This window comes from Typopeltis vanoorti, chromosome 6 (genome assembly GCF_054136105.1).
Source record: "Typopeltis vanoorti isolate ZY-2024b chromosome 6, IOZ_Tvanoo_1.0, whole genome shotgun sequence".
Taxonomy (NCBI): domain Eukaryota; kingdom Metazoa; phylum Arthropoda; class Arachnida; order Uropygi; family Thelyphonidae; genus Typopeltis; species Typopeltis vanoorti.
The window spans coordinates 162,197,265-162,214,865 of NC_143554.1; the positions used below are offsets into that span (position 1 = coordinate 162,197,265).

At 35.6% G+C, this 17,601-nt stretch overlaps 1 protein-coding gene across 3 annotated transcripts in view; it reads left to right on the forward strand.

The window, feature by feature from the left end:
- LOC150106175 (uncharacterized) overlaps positions 1 to 17,601 on the forward strand; it is a 255,223-nt gene that overhangs the window by 748 nt on the left and 236,874 nt on the right. The window contains exon 1 of one of the 3 annotated variants that reach the window (XM_090394524.1): positions 302 to 359. The exons of the other annotated variants lie outside the window; for them this stretch is intronic. The gene's annotated coding sequence lies outside the window, so the exon portion shown is untranslated. Of the gene's footprint in view, positions 1 to 301; positions 360 to 17,601 lie in introns of those variants that run through there. 3 annotated transcript variants of the gene reach the window in all.

A 17,601-nucleotide genomic window follows, 5' to 3' on the forward strand; every position in this document is an offset into this window, starting at 1 on the left:
TTTATTAATTTTATTAACAAAAGCTTCTTTAATTCTTCATCGAAAATATTATTATTTAGATTTTACTTTTAAACATGGACAAGAAAAACTTTCTAAATTTAAATTTGATTCTAAATCTAAGGGTGCATTCAGTCAGTAAAGTACATAAAATTGAAAGTGAAGATCTCAATGCCAGCCCTTTCCACTCACAAGAAACCACTTCGCACACAGGTAATTCAGATAAAAGAGAAAGTGGTGCCAATTATGATTCAAATTCAGGTTTACAAGGTTCGTCCAAAAAAAGATGAAAAAATCGTATAAGCAAAAATTCAAAGAAGAATGGTTGGAGGATCCAATTCTTAAATCCTCGATTTATTCAGGTAAAAGTAAAGGACACACTGCTTATTGTAAATTTTATGATATAAGCATTAATGGTAGAAAATGTCTATTGATTCGTTATTCGCAAACACTCCAAAACACAAGCAGAATGTGGAATCTAAAAGAAGTCACCAGGTATAATGTCATTGTTTAAATCCGTTCCAAATTCTGGTCGGGAAAATAAATTCAAGAGGCAGAATTAAGAATATGTGCATATGATGCAGACAGGTCCCTCCCATACAGGGGTGCAAAAACCCGGGAGGCACAATTTAGGAGCGATATAATCGAGCGATATAATCACGTTCATAAAAAATAGGGAATAAATAATACACTGAACTGTCTGTGCATATTTGTCACCTTCGAATGTGAGAGATTTCAGTGAGGGACTGAGTCGCTGCGTAGTTAAATAAATGGTATGAGCTTCAACACAACTTACTTTAATCACTGCTTTCAACACACTGAACAAACATTGTAGGAGTTTCTTGAGTTTTCTTCTTGATGGACCTGTGTTTCACTCAGGATTTCTCCATGAGTGCAGGTCACAAAGGTGCCTTCAACGATCTCGATATCGAGCCTCTCTCTTTTCCATGTTATACCCATAGATTTCACTAGTGGATCTTCTCATCTTGTAGGTGGTCTTCCTGGTTTTCTATTTATTCTTGTTGCCAGTTGAATATTCTATATGTCCATCTATTATTCCTCAGTCTGGCTATGTGACCTGCCTATCTCATCCTGCTTTCATGTGCTGCAGTTACCACATCTTTTATGCCTGATTGCTTTCTTAGTTCCGTGTTTCTAACATGTTCCATTTTGCTGATGTTACAAATCCTATGTTCCATTGCAATCTCAGTTATTCTGAGAGTCTCTTCTTCTTCTTTTCTTGTCGTGTTCCATGTTACATTATAGGAGTATGTTTGTTTATTATATAAAAATAAGTTGTTTTTTTTTTACTATATGTTTTTTCTTTATTTTAATATACATTCCTCTTAATATGCATTATAATAAAATGATTTGTAACGTGTTATTGTACTTCGGGATCCTTTAAGTTTTAATGGAAAGGGGGACACAAAATTTTGCATTCAGGAGGCGCAAACCAACTGAACAGGCCTGGATGCCGAACACAATCTGCTTTTATGGATTATGGATACTCTTCCAACTCTATTGAAAACAATTGCTCCTGATAGTGAAATTGCTAAGGAAATACAGTGTGGATGCACTAATTGTAACTATCTTATTAAAAATGCTTTGGCTGTAGATTCACACAATGAAATCTCAAAAAAAAAAAAAAAAAAAAAAAAAAAAACCCTCCTTTGATGAACTCCTTTTGACAAAAGAAAAATTTAAACATTTATCAGCTACAGATTTTACTATTTCTGAAGAGTTAATTAATTTAGCAAAATTAATGAATCTGCTAAAAATAATGAATAAATACTTCCAGTGTTTTTCTTGTGGGTAGGAACCCCTGTATATGTGTAAATAGCATAATAAATAACTGAAGATTTAATGTTACATTATTTAAACACAAAAAATTATACGGTAAATTAATACACATGTGAAGTGTTAGAGTTACAACTGGGACTTCTATTATGATGATTGACAACTGCAGCTCTTGGACTCATAGATGACTACAGTGAAGTGGGTTTGACTTTTTTTTCTTTCATATTTGTTGTACATGTGTTAATTTAGCGGTTTGACATTGAGTTCATCTGTGATAATAAGGTAGTAATATCGTAAAATGCCCTACATAGAGTGAAACGAAAGCACACGAAAATTTAGTACTTTTTTTTTCAGATCTAGTACCTTTTTCCTGCATAAGTTAGTACGAAATATTTTTGCTGGGTGGTCACCCTGGGCTAGTCTCTTTATACAGTCGATTACGTAGAGCAGGGGTTCCCAACCTTTTTGTTTCCTAGAGCACATTATAAAATACCGATAGGGCGACAGGCACTATCTATTTTTTCAAGCAAATTTTTTGAATTCGTTTGTTAAATGAATACATACAAAGTTTACATTATAATCAAATGTTTTATTACTTAAAAGTTTACATTATACAAAAATTTAAATATATATGTATGTAAGTTAGCGTGATCTTTGGCATTGCATTTCATTGGCTAGTGCTTCATAATTAGGAGAATATGATGATATTCCAGTTTCTTAAACTGGAATGAACAACTTCGAATGCGTGTCTACATTACATTGTATGCGTTTAATACTTGTCATGTGTTATTAATGCATGAGTCATATAGCCTGCCACGAATTGTTGCGTGATTATTTCAAACTATACGGCACATGGTTGAACAGCGGCGGACACACACAAATTGGTCGACGGGCACCATGGTGCCCGCGGGCATAAGGTTGGGAACCCCTGATGTAGAGCATCACTTTCCGAGACGAAAGTGTTAACTTTTTTTTATTCAGTTTTATGAGTGGACCATGGACTGTGATGGACAGCAAATAGTCCAGAGAATCAAATCCTGATTCTCCAGCACCCACTCCATCCTTTTCAGCACTATCTCTATAACAATCTTCCGATTAATGTTAGCCTACTTCCTTGCCTCAGAAATGCCCCTTCCAGTAAGCAAGACACCTCTAGGGAGTCCAAAGACTCGTCGAGGGAGAGTGTGGCAACAGCATCGAACGATTGAGCTCTGTCCAACTACTAACAGCGCTCAAACTTGCTTAACTTTTTGCGTGAGCCATTAGCAGCAGAGGCTCTACCAATCGACCAACTTTTGCTGGCAACCTTTAATATTCTTTTTTGAAATTTCTCCTATGTCGTACTAAATATTTTGTATGATTTTGATTGAAAGAAAGAGCACAAACTTATTATTACAGTACAGGGGGTATTATTACTATTATTATTATTACATTGTATTATTATTGCCACATATGACCCATTATAGTATTATTATTACCGTATATGTAATATTTGTATGCAACTCTGATCCTTGATGAACAGCACATGCTGTTCATCAAGGATCAGAGTTGCATACAAATCCAACCTTAAAGATTCTCCAGATATTAAAGATTTTGTAACCTGGGGACTGTCTGTATATCAATCGTATAATTCATATTTTTGGTGATCATGGTAACAGTTTTAGTAGTATTAAGTTATTGATATTTGTTTGTGTTATTCAAAATTAAGTGGATATTGAATACCACATTATTTCTTAGCCGAATAAGAAACTCAAAGATAGTAATTCTAATCTAAGAGTTTCATGCCGAATATAGAAAACTATATAAAGTTCCTCGAGTATTATTTCAGTAATTTCTTTGTGTTATTATAGGTGCTGTACTTAGTTTTAATTCCAAAATATATAGTGATTTTTCTTATTTGTTTCTATTTGAATATGTTGCTAGGCCTAACTACACCAACCTGGCAGTATATATTGAGGTTATGAAACATTTAAATATGATGATTTGAGTTTTAGAGTAATTGTATTTTTGAGGAGAAAAAGTATTCTCCTAAAAGTAATTGTAAAAGTATTCTCCTAAAAGAAAAAGTAATTGTAGTTTTGAGGAGAAAAAGTATTCTCCTCAAAAATACAATTACTCTAAAACTCAAATCATCATATTTAAATGTTTCATAACCTCAATATAAAGGTTATGTTGATTAAACTATGCCATTGTTAATATAGCATCACTTGCATGCACTTGTTGCTTATTGCTGCTGTCATCTATTGAATAATTATACTTCATTTTCATAGGGATGGGATCGCAGATTATTTATTTGAAATGGACCAATCAGAACAGCAGTACCTTACTATTTTTTGATCACTTGCTTTCTAGGGAAGCCCTTGTGCATGTAACTTTAATGTGTGATGATAAGAACCTAAAGGCACACAGTATAGTATTATCTGCATGCAGCTCTCCCCCCTATTTTTTCATTTTATTAATTGAAAATTCTTGTAATCATCCCAGTGTGATTCTCAAGGACTTTAAATTTCCAGATCTGAAAGTGATGGTGAATTTTATGTGTAGGGGTGAAATGAGTATCTCACAAGGTCAGCTGTTCACATTTTTTGCTGCTGCTGAATGTTTTCCAATTTTACAGTTTTTAAAAAGGTTGCAGGTGAGCTTCTGGAAACTTCAAATTGCATCTGGAAAGGATGCAGTAATTGATAGAGATGTCAACCGCAAATAATGTATCTTCCGATGCACATCATGAAGAAGATATGCTAATTACTGATAACAAACAGCCTATTGTTGGATTTGTTGACACTCAGCCACATCTTGAATTATCAGAGGCTGTGGCAAATATATTCCATATATGTGGCAGAAAACATAAATAGTCAGAATAATATTGAAAGCCAATGGAATATGATTAAAGAGTTAATTACAAATTCAAAGTTAATTCATCAAATCAGTTATTGAAAAATGCAGAAAAAGAAAAAAGAAATTGGATAACAGATGAAATACTTGGCCTTATGGATGAAAGAAGAAAATATAAAAATGCTGTTAAAGAAGAAGATGTGGCCAAATACAAATATCTTAAAAATCAAATTGCAAGAAAATGTAGACAAGCCAAAAAAGAATACCTGGAAGAACAGTGTAATAACATAGATGAATTATTTAAAAAAGAAAACATAGAGAAAGTCTATAAAGAAATTAACAAACTGACTTTCAAATTTAATAAGAACAGCAAAAACAATGCCATCAAAGATGAAAATGATGTCCAAATTTTACAGGATGATTTGGATAGTTTGGAGGACTGGGCTAGGAAAAATGGATGTCAGTTTAATGTGGCAAAGTGTAAGGTTATGCACTTTGGGGTGAAAAGAATAGCAGCAGTATATCGCATTGGTGGAACCGTGATCCAGGAGATTGATGAGGCCAGGGATTTGGGAGTGCTGGTGGATAGGGAGTTGAAGTTTAGGAGGCACATTGCAAAAGTGACTAAAACAGCTCACCAAATCACGTGGCTTATGAAAAATACTTTAACATGCAGAGACAAGTTGTTGTTCCTCTGTATCGAGCCTTGATAAGACCCCATCTGGACTTCTGTGCCCAGTTATGGGCACCAGGGTTTCTTCGTGATGGGGAGGAAGTGGAGAGGGTCCAGAGACGAGTGACCAAGATGATAGCAGGTCTGTGGAATGAACCTTATGAGAATAGGTTGAGGATTTGTGAGTTGCAGAAATTGATCGATAGGCGAAGGAGGGGTGATATGATTGAGACATTCAAATTACCGAAGGGTTTCTATAAGATTGATCCAGAAGATATTTTTGAAAATATGACTGGTTGTGGGAGGACTAGGGAGCCATGAATGGAAGCTGGGCAAGAGCGTGGTTGACAAGGGTGTTAGAGCCAGGTTTTTTACTTGGAGAGTAGTGAATAAGTGGAATAAGCTTGCAGAGTCTGTTGTCGGTGCTATGACCGTGAATGAGTTCAATGCAAGGTATGATATATACTGTGTGAATGTTGAATAGTTGTTCCAGACATGATGTTAGGGCCTCCCTCGATGAGTCTGTCGACTCCTTGGAGTTTCCCGGAACAACAACAATAATAATAATAATAATCTAGAACCCCCAATAATGCGAGAAGAATTTGATAAAGCACTGTCCGAAATGAGTAAGGGAAAAAGTCTAGGTGTAGACAATATTCCTATAGAACTGCTATAAAATCTAGATGATGAGACAAAAACCTTACTCTATCAATTAATAGCTCAAATCTATGATAGAGAAGAAATACCAAAGGAGTTTATGAAATCAACCATAATACCAATACCAAAAAAGAATAATGCAAACAAATGCAGCCAATTTAGAACAATAGCTTTAATCCCACATGTTAGCAAAATTCTGTTAAAAATTATTCAAAATAGAATTTATTCAAAAATAGATTGTCTATTGGATGAAGACCAATTTGGATTCAGAAAGAATAAAGGAACAAGACATGCAATACTCTGTTTAAGAACAATAATAGAGAGAAGATTAGACCTTAGTCAAAATACTTACATTTGCTTCCTTGATTTAGAGAAAGTGTTTGATAAAGTAAATCAGCAAACACTTCTAAATTGTCTAACTAATATCGGCATATATTTGAGGGAGAAGAAAATAATTTATCAAATTTACAAAAATCAAAATGGATGGATTAAAATCAATGATAAGGAGAAAATAATAAATATAAGGAGTGGAGTAAGACAAGGATGTATACTTTTACCACTTTTATTTAATTTATATATTGAAAAGGCCATTCAGGAAACTAAAGATAAAATAAATAGTGGCATAAAGATAAATGATGAGCAAGTCATGTGTATAAGATTTGCTGATGACATAGCCCTTATAGTAGAAAACAGAAAAACGTTAAAAACAATGCTAGAATTGCTAAATAATAACCTTGAAAAATATAAAATGAAAATCAACACAGATAAGACTAAAATCATTGTTACAGGCAAAATCCCTATTAATACAGAGCATATAGACATCAGCAGGGAACAAATAAAACAAGTGAAAAGCTTTAAATATTTAGGAAGCCTAATAACAGAAGATGGCAGAACAAGAGAAGACATAAGATCAAGAATAAACAATACAAAAGCCCAATTCTCTAAGATGAAAAGCATTTTAACAGGAAACCTCAACCTACAATTGAAAAAAAAAAATAGTAAAGAGATTGATATGGAGCATTGCACTCCATGGATGTGAAACCTGGATTCTAGGCAGAGAAGATGTAAAAAGATTGGAGGCTTTTGAAATGTGGTGCTGGCGCCGCATGAACAAAATAAAATGGACAGAAAAAAAATCAAACCAACAAGCCCTGAGAGAGATAAATGAAACAAGAACTCTAATTAAATCGATCAAAATTAGAAGGGATAGGTGGTTTGGACATATACTCCGACATGATGGACTTGTGAAAAGAATTACTGAAGGCAAAATAGAGGGGAAAAGAAGAAGAGGCAGACCAAGGAAAAGCTTTCTTGACCAAGTCAAAGACAGCACGGGTTTGAGGAGTTACCAGGAGGTTAAGAAGAAAGCCAATGACAGAGCGGAATGGAGGAAATTGCTGCTGAGCTACCAGTCCCAAGACTGATGCATTCATCATTTGCCACATCATCAACTGATGATGATGTGGCAAATATGATTCGAAACTCGCCTATGATATAGGTGAGTTTCGAAGAAGAGTAATAATTGCAAATGACTCCATGCATAGGTTGTGTAGGAGGAATGGAGTGTGGTTTCTGGATGTGTGCAGTGAGTTTGATGGCTGAAAAGATTTGTTTATGGTATTAGGAGTTTAGAAAATGCCTTGCTGACTGAAATCAGGGAAACCACAGTTCTTAGGGAGGAAGCAGGTTAGGGAGCATGCAGGTGGCAATAAAGCAAATGGGCGTGTGATTAGCAAGAAAATGCTGTCTATAGTTTCTGAGGTTGGTTGTAAATAAGAATGAGATTGTAGATACAAAGCATATGCTTAATTATGGGCCTGTCAGGTTGTATAATTTATTTATACTGATTCCAGGAGTATCAGGAACAAGGAGGAATTTTTAGCATTGGTTAGTTCCTCTTGGTATTAATAAGATGCGACTGACTAAGGATGATATAATTATTGGCATAGAAAATGAAGGTTATGATATTTTTAGGGCAGAGAGAACAAATGGATTGGGGATAGGAGTATTACTGATATCAGATTATTTGCTGCTCAATAGAGTTCTACTCCTAACAGGAAATTAGTAAAATGGAAAACTGTGCTTTTGAAGCTGTTTGGTGTGAGATACAAGCTAACATGACAAAGTAGTTGGTTGGCTGCTAATAGGCCAGGGAATGCAAAGGATGATGTGGGTGATATGTATCAGATAAATTCAGTAAGTAAAGGATAGATAACTTTAATTATAAGGATATAGATTGGAGGGAGGAGCAGAGGGTGGAAAGAAATGAAATTTACGCAGTGTCTTAGGGATAACTGCCTAAATAATTACCCTCCATTACAGCATGTAATGGAAGGCACAAGGGGGACCCAGAGGGCTAGACTTTGTGATTACTTCTGAGGATCTGTGTGTAACTAAGATGGATGTGCCTTCAGTTGGTGAGAACAATCATTCAGTTTTGACCTGGGAGGTGGCTAAGCATGTGGAATTTTCAGTAAAGAAGGTTTGATGTGGAATTAAGGGCGTTTGAGGACAGAAAGGAATTGTATGCGAGAGACTGCTTGCATTTGAATGAGGAAGGGCATAGGCATCTGGAGAGATTGCTGTTTTCTGAACAAGATGGTGTTTCACTGCAGGGATGGGTGCTTGGGGGAAGGGGGACGACATCAGCTAACACTGAACCCAGTGGAGTCTAGCAGCGATAATGTTAGGTATAGAAACAGTGGCATTTTTATGTTTTATAGTAATGCCAGGAGTATCCGGAATAAAGGAGAGGAATAGGTGGGGCTGATAGTATCAGCCTGGGCAAAGATTATTGGGATCATTGACATGGTTGACAGAAGAGGATATAATAACAGGAATAGAAGTAGTAGGATACAGCATTTTTCGACAGGATAGGAAGGGAAAGCGTGGTGGCTTTCCCTTCCTATCTTGCTTATGATAAGTGACGACTTATGTCCTTTAAGAGTGGAGGCTTTGGAAGGCAGTGGCACTAATGATTTTGCAAGCATATGGTATGAGGTGGATGTGGGCAAGACAGGATATTTAGTGGGGTATTGCTATAAACCAAAGAGCACAGAGCGTGGGGACCAGGAGTTGTTTAGACAGTTGAGCTTGGCAGGTGCAAAAAGAATGATTGATATATAGGAGATTTTAACTACAACAGTATAAATTGGGGAGAGGAAGATGCATATAGCAATAAGTTAATGGAATTTCTAGAATTCTTGAGGGACAAATGTCTTAGGCAACACATAATAGAGGGAACAAGAGGTTCAAGAGTTTTGGATTTGGGTATAGCATCAGAAGAATTGATAATAACTGAGATGACATCTCTTCCACCAGTTGGAGAGAGAGTGACCATGTGGTTTTGACTTGAAAGATGAATAGACAGGAGTATCAAAGAGACGGGAACATATGTGGAAATATAAGGCAGGTGATTATAATAGTCTTAAATATCAACTTGGGGAAGTTTCATGGAGGGAGGAATTGGAAGGCCAGGATATCATTAGTGCTTGGGAAAATATGAAGGAATATTTGTTAACAGTAATAGTAAGCTGTATTCCACAAGTGAAGAATAGGACAACACAATTTGATGTAAAGTGGATGACAAACAGTATTAAACAGGAACTGCATGTGAAAAAGAGGCTATTGAAGAGATATAAGGAGACAGGTGAAGAGCAGATGCATGAAGAATATAAGACACAGGCTAGGAGAATGACTAGTATGGCAAAGAAGGCGAAACTGGAATATGAGAAGAGATTGGTGCTAAGATCCAAAGCAAATCCTAGGGAATTGTTTAGCTGTGTGTCCAGTAGAAGGAGAAATGATTGTGGAAGAATGACAATGTGGGATAAAAATGGGAATAGAGTGATTGATGCAGAGGACATAGTGGAATTGTTAGTCTAATACTCCAATACTCCCTAATCTAATACTCCAATGAACACTACTGAAGTATTAGAGAGGAAGATGTTAATACTAGTGTTAGTTGTGTAAGTTGTAAAGGGGTGATTTAAGGGAAGTAGCCAACTACATACTAAGAGTTAAGAGAATTAATGAACTGAGAATTAAATGGATGAGTTACAGTGTTAAGCAAGAGATAAAAAGAAGGAGAAGCATGTGGAAGAGATTCATAGATAGAGGTGACCAGCAAGCCCACGAGCTCTATAAAGCCACAGGCCAGAAGAATGACTAGTATAGTAAGGAAGGGAAAATTGGAGTGTTAGATCAGATTAATGAATGAGCTAAGAGTAATCTAGAATAGTTCTTTCAGCATGTTGCAAACAAAAGCAAGAATGATGATAGTAGAATTATTTTGAAGAATGCAGATGCTATGAAAACAGCTGAAGCAGGCGAACTAGTTAATTATTGAATAATACTTTTTCAATAGTGTATCATCCAGGTAATGATATTATGGTAACAGGTTTTAATGTGGAAGTAAGGACAGAGGGAGTCAAGATACATAGGATCTTACATAATCTGAATGACAGTACAGCTTTGGGATTGGATGGGATATCATGTTTGTATTGTGAGGATGTGCTAGAGGACTAGTCGTCAGTTTGACTAGATAGTGTAACCTGAGTCCCAGCTCATGTAGAGTTTCCATGGAATTGGAAAGAAGTGAAAATGGTTCCATTGCATAGAGGTAGTTCCAGAGGACAGATTAGTATTTCAGGAGTAGTAGTAGTCAAGGTATTGGAGAAGTTGGTTAAAGACAAAATTCAGGACTGGGATATTGTATGGGGGGAGTAGGGAGGGGAAGCATAGATTTGTGAAAGGCAGGTCGTATTTCAGTAATTTATTTTCTATAATAAGATGACAGCCAGCCTACAATAGTCTGTAGGACTTATCAAAGGCATTTGATAGGATACCACATATAATCCTGATACATAAGTTATATCAAATGGGTATGGATATGAAGCTGGTGTTGTGGATAAGAAAGTGGTTGATGGAGAGATATCATACATTAGTTTATTCAGGTATACACTCCTATAGAAGGCCTGCTGTCGTAACACAAGGCTCTGTACATGGACCACTAGTATTTAATTTGTTAATTAATGGTATAGGAAACAATCTGAGGGGAAATATTCAGTTGCTTGCAGATGATGAAACAGAGCAATAGTCAGTAAATATCATCATCATCAAATTCCTGACATGTACACTCCAGGGGTATCCAGGATAGGAGAAGAACTTATATCATTACTAACTTATTATCAACAGTTTTTCTCCAAATCAATCTGTTATCTGTCAAGATTCCAATATTATCACATCTTATATTTCTGTCTTCTAAGGTACTTTTTACCATATCAATCCACTTATATTTTGGTCTTCCTCTGGGTCTTTTTCTTGCCAACCTGCCAAAGAACACTTGTTTTGCTAATCTTTCCTCTTCCATTCTGTTTAAGTGACCATACCACCTGAGATTAGCTCTGCTAACACATTCCTGGATGCTAACAATGTCAAGTTCTTTCCTAATATCCTCGTTTTTAATATGATATTGCCATTGATGCCATCTGTTCACACCCTAATCTTTCTCAGAACTCTCATATCTGTGATCTCTAGTCTTTGGTCAAGTGTTTTATTTCTAACTCGGCTCTCAGTTGAATAAGTTAAAAATGATTTGAACACTGTCTTGTATACAGCTAATTTAGTGCTTTGAATAATTTCTTTCTTATTCCATATGAATTTATTCAGTTCACTTCCTACCATACTAGTTTTGTTGATTCTGTTGTCTATTTCCATATTTAATTTACCATCTTGACTAAAAATAGTGTCTAAGTAGCTGAAATGTTTACTTATTCTATAGGTTCTCCATTCATGATGCAGTTGATATTTTCAATATTTCTGCCTATTTTCATTGTATTTTCTATTTTCATTCTATTTTCTTTGTATTATTATTGCTGATTTTCATACCAGATTTATTACAACAGTTATTCAGTTATATATTCCTGACATGTCAGTTTTATTCAGTCAGGAACACTTGTAGACTTTTATTGGATTTATTTAAAAGTATGACATCATCTGCATGAAGTAAAGAGCTGAGATTAACATCTCCAATTTTGATATCTGGTTTAATACCACTTTTCTTCATAATGTGATCCATAAAGATAACGAATAACAGAGGGGATTATATACATTCTTGTCTGACACAAAATTTAACATCAAACCATCTTCCTACAGGTATCCCTTGCTTAACGCGGTTTTGCTTAACCCAGGATTTGATTAACGCTGCGAAATTAATTGCGGCAATCCCTTGATATACGCGGAAAGAGTTTTGATTAACACGCCTTTAACCCTGCGGAGCTTGCAGCTGATCTGACAGATACATGCAAAATGTTTAATGTAAATATTCTTACACAATTCAGTGTATTGCTTGCAGGTCATGAGTAGCTGTGAATTCATATGTTACGAATGATATTCTGCAATATTTTTTTGCTGTCAGTTTGGTTTAACACATGTTATATATACTTGTGATATTTGACAGTAAATTGTATCTGAGAGATATGCTGTGACCTCCGATGTCAGTATAGTATGGTTTAGTTGTCTTTTTTTATTCTTTGTTCAATAATTTCTAGATTGTAACTGAAAATAAATAACCCATCATGTATTACTGAAATAGAGAGCCAAAGGCTTATTTATCATATATGTCCTCTAGGAGATGTGCTTTACATTATGGAAAATAGTGTACTAAGGAAAATGATCTGGAGCTTACTACGAGTTGCCCATAAGGTTCCTTATGGCTGCATCTGCCAAAACTTTTAGTTTCTATATATTCGGCATGAAACTTGTGGTTTTTATATTTGGCTATGAAATAGTGTTGGATTCAATATTAACTTAATTTGTACCATCATGTATTATATTTACAGTGTTTTTTCTTTATGTTTTATTGCTTGTTTGTCGAGGTCTCTGGATAGTGATTTTGCTTGTTATCTTAGAATTTATGCCGATAAGGAAAAAAACTAAAACTGTTCAAACGACTCTTGATAACTTCTTTTAATAAAAAAAATTTGCAGTAACTAATGTAGGTACAAGTATTTATTAAACATTTACTTTGCATTCGTTTTTTATCTTTCCTAAAAGAATACCACATAAAGCGAATTATTAATACAGTAATCGATCATGGACGAATTGTAATTTTTACCATTGATTATTAGATTTGATTAATGTGATTTTGATATATGCAGTAACATCGAGGGATTAATTAACTGCATTAATCGAGGGATACCTGTACTTCCTTAAATTCTAACTGCTGACTTACAACTCAAATAAAGAATTAAGTATTGCTTGATATAACGCCCCATTGACACCATATAACTGTAGCATTTTGAATAACTTTTCTCTTGGCAACTTGTCATATGCCTTTTGCAGCCTACAAAACATAAATACGGATCTTTGTTACATTTCCACGATTTCTAAACTATTTGTCGTAAAGTGAAAATTTGATCCTGACAGCCTCTAATTGGCCCGAATCCAGCTTATTCGTCACCAAGCTTCCGTTCCACTGTCCTTCTCAACCTTTTCTCAAGTATATTTGCATAAATCTTACCAGGAACACTCAGTAGGGAAATACCTCTGTAATTCTCACATTCATTTTATTTCCCTTTTTGTATATATGGGTACTATGAGAGTGTTACATCAATTATCTGGAATTCGTTCCTCTATAAGACTTTAAGAGACTCTATAAGGCCTATAAGACTTTTATACCTAGTTGAGTATTTCTGGTTGAATATTATCTACTCTTGCTTCCTTTCCACATTTTATGCTTTTGATGGCTTTTTCTATTTCAACTATGGATATGTATTCCTGTTTGCATGCCTGTTGAGTGTTTTTTTACCACTATGCTGCCACTGTTTATTCCATTTAGCAATTGTTCGAAATAATTACTCCATACATCAAAAATATCTTGTTCTCCAGTTTTCATGCCACATATCATCTGTAATTTCCTTTGAAAGCACTCTTTCCTCCTTTTCTGAACTATTTTCAATATCTTCCAGAATATTTTGCCACCTTCCTGATATTTATTTTCTGTGTTCTTCCCAAAGTCTTCGCATGACTTTTATTTAGCTAGTTTTACTGTGTTTAGCTTTCTTACATTGGTCTCTGTATTCTCTAAGAGCACACGCTGATTTATTCACCAGGAATTTTTGATATGCTATCTTCTTTTCCTACACTGTCTGTTTAACTTCTGTGTCTGCCATGGAGTTTTGATTTTTCTATTCTTGATGACAACCTCACCACATGCCTCTGGGTGAATCAAGCAATGTTTTCTTTAGGATTTGCCACTGAATTTCCAAGATTTGGTTCTTGTTCTCAAACTCTTTCATTTGTTCTCGAATAATGTTTGTGTATTTTTGTCTACAGTTCACGTGAATCTGAGAGCCGCTCATCTTTTATTCGGTTTAAAACTTTAATACATGTTCTTCTTTTCAATATGAAATTTAATTTTATCCAGCTTAAGACTTAAATGGTGATCACTTCCAATTTCATATCCTCTGTACACTCTGGTGTCCTTTGCCGGGGAGAAATCATCACTATCAACAAGAACATAGTCAATGAGACTTTTCTTATTCATTGCCTCTTCACTCCATGTGAATTAGCGTACATTTTTATGTTGGAACATTGTGTTAGTAATAACCAGTTCATTTCCAGAACAGAAATCCAAGAGTTATTATTATTAGCTTTGCTCTTTTCTCCAAATTTTTCCAAAATATTTTTGTATGTCTGACAATCATTTCTTACTCTGCTATTTAGATCCCCAACAAGGACCAACTTTTCCTTTTTCATTGTGTCAGATGCTTTCTCTAAAGCCTCAAAAAATTCCTCCACTTCTACCTTAGTATTACCTACTATGGTACCATAGGCACAAATAAGTCTCGTTGTCTAGTTCCCATTCTGTTATTTGCCCACATCACTTAATATTGCCTGCCATTCAAGAAGATTAGCGTCCTATTTAGTGTTGAATGCTATAGCTTTTCCTTTTTTTACTTGATTGTTATTCCCTGAATATAATGTTTTTTATTTATTGCTTAGAAAGATCTCACCAATTTTAGTTTCTGTCACCTCTGTTATATTATTATTATTGCAGGCAACTCCAAGGAGTCCTTAGACTCATTGAGGGAGGCCCTAAACAACTACTCAACATCCACACAGTATCTATTATACTTTGCCTTGAACTCATTCACAGTCATGGCACCCACAACAGACTCTGGCAATTTATTCCACTCATTCACCACTCAATATAAAAAACCTAGTTCTAACACCCTTGCTAACCACACTCTTGCCTAGTTTCCATATGGCCCCTAGTCCTCCTACCACCAGATATGTTCTGAAAAATATCCTCTGAATTAATCTTATAGAACCCTTCAGTAATTTGAATGTCTCAATCATATCACACTTTTTCCGCCTATCAACCAATTTCTGCAACCCACAAATCTTCAACCCGTTCTCATAAGGTTCATTCCATAGACCAGCTATCATCTTGGTCACCCACCTCTGGATCCTTTCTACCTCCTCCCCATCAAGAAGAAAACCTGGTGCCCAGATCTGGTCACAGTAGTCAAGATGGGGTCTTATCAAGGTTCGATAGAGAGGAACAATAACTTGTTTGTCTCTGCTCGTCTTGGTTACTGAAGTATTCTTCAGTAACCAAGTGATTTGATGAGCTGATTTAGCCACTTTTGCAATGTGCCCACTAAACTTCTACTCCCTATCCACCAACACTCCCAAATCCCTGGCTTCGTCAATCTCCTGGAGTACAGTTCCACCAATGTGGTATACTGTTGCTAATCTTTTCATTGCAAACTGCATTACCTTACACTTTGCCACATTAAATTGACATCCTTAGCCCAGTTCTCCAATCTATCCAAATCATCCTGCAAAAGCCTCACACTATGGTGTCCGTTAATTTCTTTTTCAGCAGTGTGTGTGTGTATACACACACACACACACACTGCTGGAAAAGAAATTAACGTATATTTAAAGAAATTAACGAAACACCCACACACCCACATATATATATATATGTGCATGTGTGATAATCGGCTTTTACTCGGTTGTTGTGATACATTTTAAAAAATAGATTTAGTGACTAAAGGCCGAGATGACTTATAAAGATTTTAATAAGAATAAGAAACAAAATGAGGGTTAATATAGGGGATAGAGGGTTCAAGGTTATATGGTGAGTGGTCGGTGTAATTTAGTGATCGTATAAAATTGGTGATTTTTGGTGTTTTTTGTGTGTGTTTTTCCTTAGGAAATTGGTTTTATAGTATATTAGAACGATTTTCGTGTTTTTAGAGTATTTTGCGAGTCTTTATAACATTTTATTGGGGCTGTCGCCGCTAGAGGGATTCGTAGTGTATAGTGTTCATGAAAGCTCCGGATAAGATAATTATTATTTTCAGTTATTGTTGATAAATTAATTTAATATTGCGTAGTTTTGTTTGCCTTGCGTCTCTTAGTGCATCTTTTTGTGTGTTTTTGGTGTGTTATAATTTAATAAAATACGTTGCAAGTAAGTATGGCTCCAGTACGAAGGAAAATGGCAGCCAGTAATGATGGTTCGGCATCTTTATCAAAGAACGGTAGTATAAAAGAGATGATTCAGTCTACTAGCTGCGAAATGCACGCTTTGTGGAGTGCGGTCAGAGTGTGGTTAGATGATAATAAAGGAGTGAATGTGTGTAGAAATGTACTGAGAATGAGAAATTGAAGAGTATTTCGGATCGTGAGTGTGATATTTTTGTCAAACTTCAGAATGAAGAAAATGGGGATATGACAAGAAACGGCGAGGTTGTACCAGAGAATTGTGAGAGTGTGAATGTAGAAAGTGTGAATGATAGTATTAATGGTTTTACTGAGAATAAAAAAGATGAGATAGACGCAATGAGTGAGATCGCATTGTTGAATGGTGTGATACAAAGGGCAAAACAGCAGCTAGAGCGTATGAGCAAAGTCGACTGAATGAACCAGCCAATAATAAAAAGTATGACAGGAAAAATAGACGTACGAGTGTGAACAAATATGAACTTAATGAAGGATAGAGTGCTGTATGGAGACTCGTTAGTACGAGATGTGATAGTAGAGGATTTGACAAAATTGTACCAACCTGGTGCGACCATAAAGGGTGTAACTGAGCCTATTAGAGAGCAAAAGGAAAGGATGAAAGAAATGATTGTTGTGGCAGGTATGAATGATTTGAAAGGAGACAAAATGGAAATGATAGAAGACCTGAATGAATTGTTTGAGGTAGCAAAAGAAAAGAGTGAGAGAGTTAGAATGATTAGTCTTTTGCCACGGTATGATAGTGAAATGTTTAAAAGGAGGGCCATAATTCCGAATGACTTTATGCATGGGTTATGTATGACGAGTGGTGTGGAATTTGTGGATGTGTGGAATGAGTTCGATGGGCGAAAGGATCTATATAAGATGGATGGCTTGCATTTGAATGGTTACGGTGTAAGAAGACTTGAGAAAGTGTTGCTGAATGTGGTGGATGTGCAAATTCAGGGGAACTAAATTTATTAAGAGGGGGGAGTAGATATACAGTCCTTAGGGAGGCAGTTGAATGTAAGAATGAATATAATATGCCCAAGCAAATAAGGACAACAAATCAGAGTGGGATAGTTAATATAAGGCATCAAGGTAGGGTTGGGGCTAATGGGGGT